Source organism: Henckelia pumila, chromosome 1, assembly GCF_033568475.1.
Source record: "Henckelia pumila isolate YLH828 chromosome 1, ASM3356847v2, whole genome shotgun sequence".
Taxonomy (NCBI): domain Eukaryota; kingdom Viridiplantae; phylum Streptophyta; class Magnoliopsida; order Lamiales; family Gesneriaceae; genus Henckelia; species Henckelia pumila.
The window spans coordinates 111,147,869-111,158,214 of record NC_133120.1 but is presented as its reverse complement, the minus strand read 5'-3'; the positions used below and the strand labels follow the sequence as shown (position 1 = coordinate 111,158,214).

The 10,346-nt window shown below is 31.5% G+C and overlaps 1 long non-coding RNA gene across 1 annotated transcript; it reads right to left on the bottom strand.

Annotated features, from left to right (window-relative positions):
- Window positions 1-1,044: 1,044 nt before the first annotated feature.
- LOC140874742 (uncharacterized) lies at window positions 1,045-4,297 on the bottom strand. Its single transcript, XR_012148209.1, has 3 exons — window positions 4,168-4,297; window positions 3,360-3,678; window positions 1,045-1,141 (listed from the first exon to the last, which is right to left on the bottom strand). It is a non-coding gene; the product is annotated as an uncharacterized lncRNA (long non-coding RNA).
- Window positions 4,298-10,346: the final 6,049 nt, after the last annotated feature.

Here is a 10,346-nt window from a genome sequence, read left to right as displayed (position 1 = left end):
CGTTCATCACTATCAATATCACCCATCTTCTTCCTTGTGACCACAAGGCCATAAAAGTAAGTGAATACCATGAAATTGGATAGATCTGTGGTTTTTATTTATCACTTAGTTGTTTTTGTTTTCAGATCTGGAATATTTTTCTCTTCTACCCTATTTTTCTTTTTTCGTATTGTTGCAGATCTGCAATGGAGGTAAAGGAGCCACCGGAATTCCAATGCGGTGGAGGAAAGATGACTCGTCGAAAAGCAGGTCTACGATCAACAAGACCAGGAGCGACATACTACATATGCCCCGCATATTTGCAACACCCAAATCGTTTTGTCTGGGGCGATTAATATGAAGGAAATCCACACAAAACACAGTCACAATTCCACGGTGGTAGTCAAACCGATATTAATCGCGAGTCAATGATATATGAGCAATCCTCAGCTTCTTTTGCTCATCCCTGTGATGAACCGAAACATGAAAATCGACCTCACCAATCCGATGCTCAAAATAAATTATTATCAGACATATCAGTTGCTTGTTGCTGTTTTGGCTGTGGATGTTTTATCTTCGCAATTGTACTTCTCATTACGCTTTTGTTTGCATTAATTGCGTGTTGATGAAATCTGATGTGTATTTGTTATCAATTTGAATCTTTGAACTTTGGTTGAAATCTGGGTATGTATGCATGTGTTATCGGCACATGTGTGCTTAGATTTGTATTATAATTGGCTTCAAATGAGATACGAATTGAACTCAAAGGAAGCATACGAGTTGGATTCCAAATACGACAGTAAATAAGCATATGATAATAGTAAAAGATCCCACCAAAAATCACCAAGTCTAAATTGAAAAGGCCACAACAGACCCAAAATCCTTAAGCAACAATATCCAAACAACATATGTTCAAGATCACAATACAATGATCTAGCATCTTAACAAAGTTTACACATAAATAACCTGCTAAAACACCAACATAAATTCAACACCAAACAGTGCGATACAAAGGACAAAACACATAATGAAATGAGTTGTTCGACAGCAAACAACTCAACATCACAACTTCAAAAAACTTCAATCGACACTGCGACCACGTTTATGCCTCTTGGTCGACAAATCCACTCCTGTGTGTCTTTCGGCATCTGTCGTTTCCTTACTGCAAAACACAACAGAATCAGTACATACTAAGAAAAAAAAATATTGCAACCATAAATTAATGAGCCTAATTACAAAGACAAATGACACAACTGATAAGTATTTTCTATGGTAAGATATTACACTAGTTAATTGATTCTTTGCATGTCCTTCTGTTGTGTCCTTGTCTATGGCACCGACCACAGTTCAATGTGCATAATTTAGTTTGAGATGGAAATCTTTTTGTCCTTCTACGTCCGGGTTGACTTCGAGAATTTGGTGCATATATCACATTATCTTCATCCAGTTGAGATTCATACATGTCAAACGTGGGTATCAGATTTATGGTCGCTCTGTATGTCTCACGATACATTCTCGTAGTATAACACTTATCACAAAAGTCATAAAAAGATAATGATTTAGACTCAATCGCTGCACAAGCATGCTTGCAAGGAATTTTAAGTACTTTCCAAGCACGACACGAGCACGTATGATGTCTCAAATCAACAGCATATGTCTTGTCACCCTCAAAAACCTCAAAACTCGCATTGCTGGATCTATCAACTCTCAAGCTTCTAGAACTAATGCAGGTAGAAACTAATATTTTCTCCTTCTTTGGAGTAAGTTCTTTGTTCAATTCCGATGATGCCTCATGACGTTGATGCATCATTTTCATTATTTGTTTGCGAATATGATCAACCATAGGGACAATAGGGAGAAACCTTGCAGCCTTCACCCAGCTATTCCAGCATTCTGCTATATTATTTTTGATCACTCCCCATCGATTACCAGGAAATAAAGAATTGGCCCAACATTGTGGCTGTGAGTTAATAATGAAATCTCTTGCATTTGGCATTGATTCAATGATGCTATTAATGTGCTCACTGTAATCCTGTCTGGAATAGGCATACGCAGCTTTTTTGAAAACGGAACTCCAATGTTTTTTGTTGTGCATAGAATATCTATGCATAACCTGAAATCAAATATAAACAAAAATTACAACAAATAAAAATATTTAGGATTAAAAAAGGTCTGAGACAGTAGGCATACCTGTTTTACAAAATTATCAACCAAATGTCTGAGACAGTAGGCATGATGGCTATTGGGAAATACACTTTCAATTGCCTTAATTATCCCAGGATGCCGATCCGAGAAAAATGTGTAATCATTGAAAATAATCACGTTATTGTACAAGAGTACTTGTCTCAACTTAAGACAAAACCACATCCAGTTCCTATCATTCTCTGCGTCAACAACAGCATAAGCCAGCGTGAATAAGTCATCGTTGCCATCTTTTGTAACTGCTGCCAATATGAATCCTTGATGCTTGTTTTTTATGTGAGTTCCATCCAAAAAAATTAATGGCCTGCACCCATTAACAAAACCAACAACACACTCATTCAAGCAAATAAACAGCCTTTGGAACTTCCGACTTTCTTCATCTATCTTATATTCTGCAAAGCTCCCTGGATTAGTATATTTCACAGCATTACAATACCAGTGTAATCTTCCATACACCCCTTTATCAGTGCCATGTATATCATGCATAGCTAATTCTTTCCCCGTCCAAGCTCTATGATACTCTAATTCAACACCATAGTCTCGATGAATGTCCTTTATCATTTCACATGGACGATACAACGGTTCAGCTCGTAACTTATCCTTTACTACATTTGCAACCCAAGATGAATCAGCCCTAGGATGCTCACGACTGCGCAAATGGTCCTCGCCACAGCTATGTTTAAGATTGCATTTACGGATGCCAAATAGATTATCAGATTTATGTTTTGATGCATATATCCTCCAGTTACAATTACCATCACTACAAACCACAATCACCTTCACACTATCATTTTTCTTGTACAAAAAAGGTCTTCTACTTGCGATAGCAAAACTCTTAAGATAAATCCTAAACTCTGCTGCATCTTTGAATGTCTAACCCTCACCACGTATGCAATGACTCCACGAATCCAAAGAATTTCTAAGAGTAAGCATTGTCATCTGCGGCTCACTCGTGGAACCGGTGTTCACTTCAATAATGTCAATCCTTCTCAATTTAAAACAATCACATTACAACCATCTCTTCTCGGAGACTCATATAATATGTCGTACTCATTTATATCAATGTATTATCATATTCAAAAAATTTATTCCTAATTAAAATAAAATGTAGTACTATAAATAAATTTGTAGAACATTTACTTGAGATAAAAAGTAACATATTTTTAAGATCAATTTACCTTTGAAGATGTATATTGCCCATAGATGGATCATTTCTCCTCACCGCCCTCATATCAATGATTGTTAGCTTCAAACATGTGTGGAGATTAAGCATAGTAAACACATCATCATCATCTTTCAGTGTAACAAAAATTTTCTCATGAGGAGCTTGGTATTGCAGGAAAATTAGATCATGCCTCATATCCACACATTTTCTCGACAGAGTGAAGAAAATCTCCATCAGATTAGTTGGCTTGCTGATTGAAATCATATAGAGTTCACCATTGTAGTGACAACTACCAATAAAAGTATTTGAACTTCCAGCCCCTAAATTCATTGCTGTAATAAAAATAAATCAACAAAAATTACACTGATGTGAATAAGGTGTCTCAAGCTTATAATTTCATCGTTGTGAAGCCAAATCAAAAACAAATTAATATACATTAGAATTTTTTTCATTCATAACTTGTTAACTAATAAGATATCATAAAAAAACGAATGAATTTTTCTTCTTCAAAATTTTTATCATATATTAACGTCAATTTAGGAGTGAATTGAAGAACATGAGTTCATAAAAAATGAAACCTGGATTATAATCTATAGCCACAATAAGAAAATAATTGCACCACAGTTCTAGGGCAAAAATTTACGAAGTCAAATCGAACGTTTACGTAATTTTAGGGGAAAAATCTAGAAACAAAAGCTCATCAAAAACTAAAAGCAACAACAAAGCAAGAATTCAACCACTATTTTAGGGACTGAATTGGTGAAATAAATTTACAAGAAATTGCTCCAAAAACATAGGCAAAATCAAACGAACACACTTACTGTTTTACGATTCAAACTTTCAAAATGTGGATCACAGAATTTCGGCCCAAGAGTGGAAGCTACAATTATTCAAGCTTTCGAAAATTTTGGAATCCCATCTTCAGTCACGGCTTACATGCCCTGTGTAGGGAGAAAGGAAATCTGAGACAAAAGTCAAGTCATCGATAAAAGAGAAAGTGAGCTACATGTATTCAAACATAAGGACATTTAGGACTTTTCATTATATTAGGGAGCTAAGACTATATTTATCTGCCAGTGGGGACCCCTTACTTTTAAACACTGACAAGGGGACTGGATCACAATTCAAAACTATCCTTGGGGATTTATTTATAGATTCCCCTTTCTCTATTAACACAATATATTTTATTTTATGCGTATTAACATCAATAAAATTAAGTTAGATGAAACAAAATAAATTCAAACATATGAAAAACAAATATATAAAATAAATGATTATGTATTCAATCATCCAATATTTTTAATAATACAAACTTGGTTAATCCATAAATTATTTCGATTGGTTAATCCATAAATTATTTCGACAAATATAAAAATAAAATATGAGTTTAAAGGAGTATTATCCTAATATTATAATATTAAATAAAACACATCAGTTTCTGGTAATCTAATTCATTATGTCTTCTATTTTTCCAGACGCCGTTTTTTTTTTTTTTTTGTAGTATATCTTGATTTCTAGCGTCTTCTTCTTGTGTTCAGTTGTTGAAATCCTACCATATCAATTAGTTAATAACGTACCCTTCAAAAGTTTGAAAAATTTCTCAGCCCCTCGTTGCACGCCTCGTCACGTGGCACTAAATAATATCACAAAAAACTGTTTAGATTTGATAATCTTTTCTTAAATCAAATTAACAATTATCTGAACAGACTAACAAAATAAAAGATAATGGTAGAAGAGAAAATAAAAACAAAGAAATAAAATTAAACAAGAGATTCTTTAGCTTTATAAAAGCTCTAAAGGATCAAAGGTTTAGGAGAAGAACAACTACTTCAAACTAGGTTTACTCGTTCGAGAATTGCTGGTGGCAACAAAGTTTATGATTGCGACAATTTGGATCTATCACTATTAAGGGAATGTTTTGGAGAGCTTTTGCTTATTTAAAAGTAATTGTTGTAAAGATTATTTCGAAGTTTGTGAATACCTAAAGTAGGGAGTGTTTGAAAATAGAAGTTTAAAGTTAATACAAACTAAAATTTAGTGTTTGGAAAATAAGTGCTTCCAAACTTAATTTTTTTAGTTCAATGACAACCATACCCTTATTTAATTTTTGATACTCACACCATAAAAAAATGTGTTTATATATTATTATACATTTTGAATTTTGTATCAAAAATATTTTATGTTTTATAACATGAATACTTAAAAAAATATATAAGATTAATAAAAATAAAATATAAAAAATGACAAAATTTGTATAAATATACAAGATATGTACAGAAAAATTATGGAAATGCAATATATATTTTTAAAAAATAAATACTTGTAATAAAATATGATTGAAATTTTATAAAAATTCTATTAGAATCAATTAAAATTAATATATAAATAAAATTTAACAATGTATAAAAATTAGGTCAAAATAAGTTAGGGTAGTTACTTAATTTGATATATTTATTAAAGACATAAATGTCAACTTGCAATTTTAGACCTTAAAACAGAAGCCAAAAAGCATCAAATTTTGCTTCTTTCTTTTTGATAAAAGTTGTAGAAGTTAAAGTAGAATTTAACATTCACAAACACTCAAAAACACTTCTATATAGCTATAAGCTAAAAAGCAATTTGTAGAAGCTCTACCAAACACTCCCTAAGTCATAATCTCTTTTCAATTATGTATTAATTAATATAAGTTTTGTATAAATCGAAAGCAAGAAATTTCTTGATCGATCATTTTTTAACTTTCGTTTCATAAATAAATTCCAGGAAAACTCAACATCAATCCTTCACGTTTTTAATTTTTATGGATCTGAAGACTTTTAATGGAGCTTACAAAATACCTCGTTTAATTTACCGTGAACTATGACGTGAGAACTTGCGCTTGCTACCGCAAACTTAATTATTATTAATTGCTATAATAGCTTATGAATTTACTATAATTTTTTTTTTTAGTTATGAGAAATTTTTTTGTTAAAGGATATTTATGAGAAACTTAAGGTCATGCTTAAGAAATCTATATAAATTAAACAATCGCTTTATAAAAGCTCTAAAGGACGAGATTCAAAGGTTTATGGGGAGAAAAAGAACTACTTCAAATTAGGTTTACTCGTTCGTGAATTGGTGGTGGCAACGAAGTTTATGATTGAGACGATTTGGGTCCATCACTATCAAGTCGCACGGTAATCTCTTTTCAATTATGTATTAATATATATAAAAACCAACAAACACAACTTTTATAAGTTTTTTTTAAATCAAAAACAAACACAAACACATAATAACTCAAGAACTAAATGGACTATTTTCCAATAATTGAAATAATTAAGAAATTTGATTTTGACGTCATTTAATATTTTATATATTATAACGTGTGCACAAAATATGTTTTACTCTAGTTTTATTCAGTAATTAATTATAGAATCTAATGCATAACAAACGTATTTTTTTTTCATCAAAAAAAGTATAGTTATATGTTACAGAGCATTATCTAATAACTTATTGTAATTCAATAAGTTATTGTAATATAATGATAAAACCATGATAGAAATATAAGTTTCAAAAATTTCTACAACATTGATTTTAGATTATCTATTAAATTTTATTATATAATGATGATGACGACGATGACATATAATTTGTAACTCACGATATTATAAAATAATATTATACATTGATATAAAAATAATAATCAAATGCAAGAAAGTTGGTGTTCATTGTAAATTACTGTACTTTTTATGAAATAATCACCTCGAATATTCTTAATATTAATATAATTACTCAATATTTTTATGTATCAAATAACTTTCGACAACATTATAGTTTTTTTTAAAATATATATATTAAAAACAAGTCATAAGATATGATAAATACATTGATTAAAACCTCCAACAAATAGCAAAACGAGCAAGTGTTTGCAATATTTTTTTAAAAAATGATTCAATTTTTTTTAATCTAGTTTATGAATAAAAAATCCATAATCACTATTTTCAATTTGCAAAAATATTTTATAAGAACCAGAAAAGGATTAATTTCGATTATTATTAAAAATTTAAATGTATGAAATACATAATCAATACAATCAGATTTGCTTTAAACAGTAGAGAATTTAAAAGTGAAGGTGAAGGTACTGATATATATTATACCTTTTTTTGCTAATGAATATAAGAAGCTCAAGAATTAACATACAAATATAATTGCGAGATATAAACTTATATTTATTTAATTAAAATGGATGAAATAATATATATATATATGGCAATCCATTAAAATATATATATATATATCATTCTAATTAATTTGAACACAAACTTTCCCGTTCTAATTTTATTTTCAAAATGCTGGGTGAGCTGATCAGCTCCGTATTCCTCTCGTTTAATGCATTTGCATTTTAGTTGTATATTTTATTATAGTGTTTTTGGATTTTATTGGAGTCGTCGTTTGAGCTCTGTTTCGCAGATATGTGAAGTTGAGCTGAGATTTTGATTTTGTTTCAGTTGATCGGATGTTAATTATTGATTTGATTCACAAGTGTATACATACGGTGGCCATTTGAATTCGAATTTGGCCTAGTGAACGTAATCTAAACAAATGGATCATCGACTGCCAATGACATTGCTAGACTTAAACATATCTCAGACCTTATGGATTAAAATCATTTGATTGTGGTCTATATATAATTGGTGATATATATATATATATATATATATATTCTAGGTATCTACTCCTTATGTGAAGGAAAAATTTGCATATCAATCATGTAATTTTTCATTCATAAAAATCAAGGAACAAGATTTCATTTCACGATTTATATTTGCTTATTATAGAATCACATGCTTGAAGTAGGCATAAAGAGTTCACAATGGGGTTTTATGTTGAAAGTAACTATCTTGATTGGCAGTGACATTGTGCTAATTGACAGAAACGAAAGGAGGCTCAAGTTTTGGATGACATTCAAATTCATAAGAGAGCCGATAAATATTGTTCGATGTTTTTAATGTATTCGAGATTGGTATCGCTTTTGGAGTTCTTGGAGGTTGTTTGCTTCATCCTTGAAGTTTTTTTTTTCTTTTGAGTTGGTCATTATATGTTATCTACAAATTTGTATTGCTTTATCACGTTAAAATTCTTCTTCTTTGACTCTATACCAAGCTTAATGTTTTTACCCTCGTATGTTAATTTCATTTAAACCAAAAACTGATTGGATCTTGTCATCCATTTATACCGTTCATCTGCATTCTAGTCATCCATGTCTGACTCTTTCTTGAAGTTTATGTAGGGGCTCGAGAGGTAAGAATCGGATTTCCAATCCTGGCGGTATTTAGAGTGGTCAAGATTGCAGGTTGAGGTTGAGGAACTTGATGAAATTTTGTTTAGTTTACATATAATGTGTACTTTCATTTATTATTTTCTCAGTTTCAAGATGCTATTAGCAGTGTTGATGGGCATTGTAAACTCGTCCATTCCCTAGAGGGAATTTTGAGAGGAACCCAACAGTTACTGATTTCCTTGTGAAATGCCAATGAGTTTGAGTTTTTGAATTTGTAGCTAATGCATCCAATAAAATTTTGTGATACACGCGCTTATTAGTGTCTATGCATGAAATATACCAGAATTAGAACTATTTAGTCTTATAGCTTAGTAGTTGGGACTTGGAAGGAAATGATTGGAAATTTAAAATTTTTATTGTCCGGGGGATTTTAATGAAAGGAAAAGAAAGGAAAATATGTTATAGATATTGTATTTAGAAAGATATTGTATTTTCTTCCTCGTTTATAGCAGGTAAAAATATGATATGAAGCTAATAATATGTCCCCGTATAGTGTCTTTGCAACTTATGAATTCAAGATTGGTTTTCTTAAACTAGAGAAACTTTTTCTGACGTTACAAAAACTGGAGAAAGTGGAATCAATGCAATCTGAGGATAAAATATGCGGCTCTATCAAAGAAAAGTGCTCGACTGCAATTTCAGAACAAAAGCTGAACTCAACTCTCCTGAAACTTCTTCATGTGTGGTGGTGATGTTGAAATCCTTTTTTTTGTTACCAACGTTCCAGTGACCACATTGCACTTATACTCATACTGCATCCTTTTAATTCCAGGAAGAACGTGCAAAAAACGAGAGACTTCGTGCTTAGATTACTCGAACATAGATCAATTTCCTGAAATTTGACTATAACGATTGGTGTGTGTTAAATGGATTCTCTAATGACATTAATATATAGTGAATGTGCCTAAGAAGGATTGTCCAATTTCGTTAACTTGTGGAAAGTTTAATCCCTTATGCCCTGAACTGGCATGGAGGAAACAAAATTAAAGGTGAATTTCTAATGCATTTGGGTAGTTCAACCATAGCATTGCAAGAAATAGAACCATATACAATTTTTCATTCAAAAAACAGGAATACATAAAAGCTTAATAATGCTTAATTTCAAGATCAGGAGAAACAGAAGCAGAATCAACAAAATATATTCGAATATCGAGTTTGTTATCAAATTCCGTTAATAGCTGCAAAGGTGGCACCTCAACGTTCCTACCCGAGTTTCTCTCCAGCACCAATTTTAGTTTTTTTGAACGAGGCAGTTTTGTCTTTGGTTCTGATGCCCGCTTGATAATTTCCTACAATATCAATATGGTTTTTCTACATCAGCATATCTGCATTCTATATCAAGAAAATACATGTCATCATAACTTTAGCTGGTGATATATTTATGAAAAATATTCAGAAAGTAACGAAAGCTGGTTTGATTGATGGTATATCCAAATAAGAAATGGAGTACCATTTAATTTAGTGCAAGTAGGTTAACAAATGGGACAAACATTTTTTCATTACCTGAGCTAAAACCTCGGTAGGCATCCTCTTTTTCGGATGATCTACCTTGCAACTCCCTCGGTATGGAAATTTCCACATCGTTCTCACTACCACCGAGAATTTGGTTTTCTCCGGTGGCGGGTCTGACAGCCAAATTAGAAGTATAGGCTGTAGACCAAGATCCTCCATTTGATCCAGCCA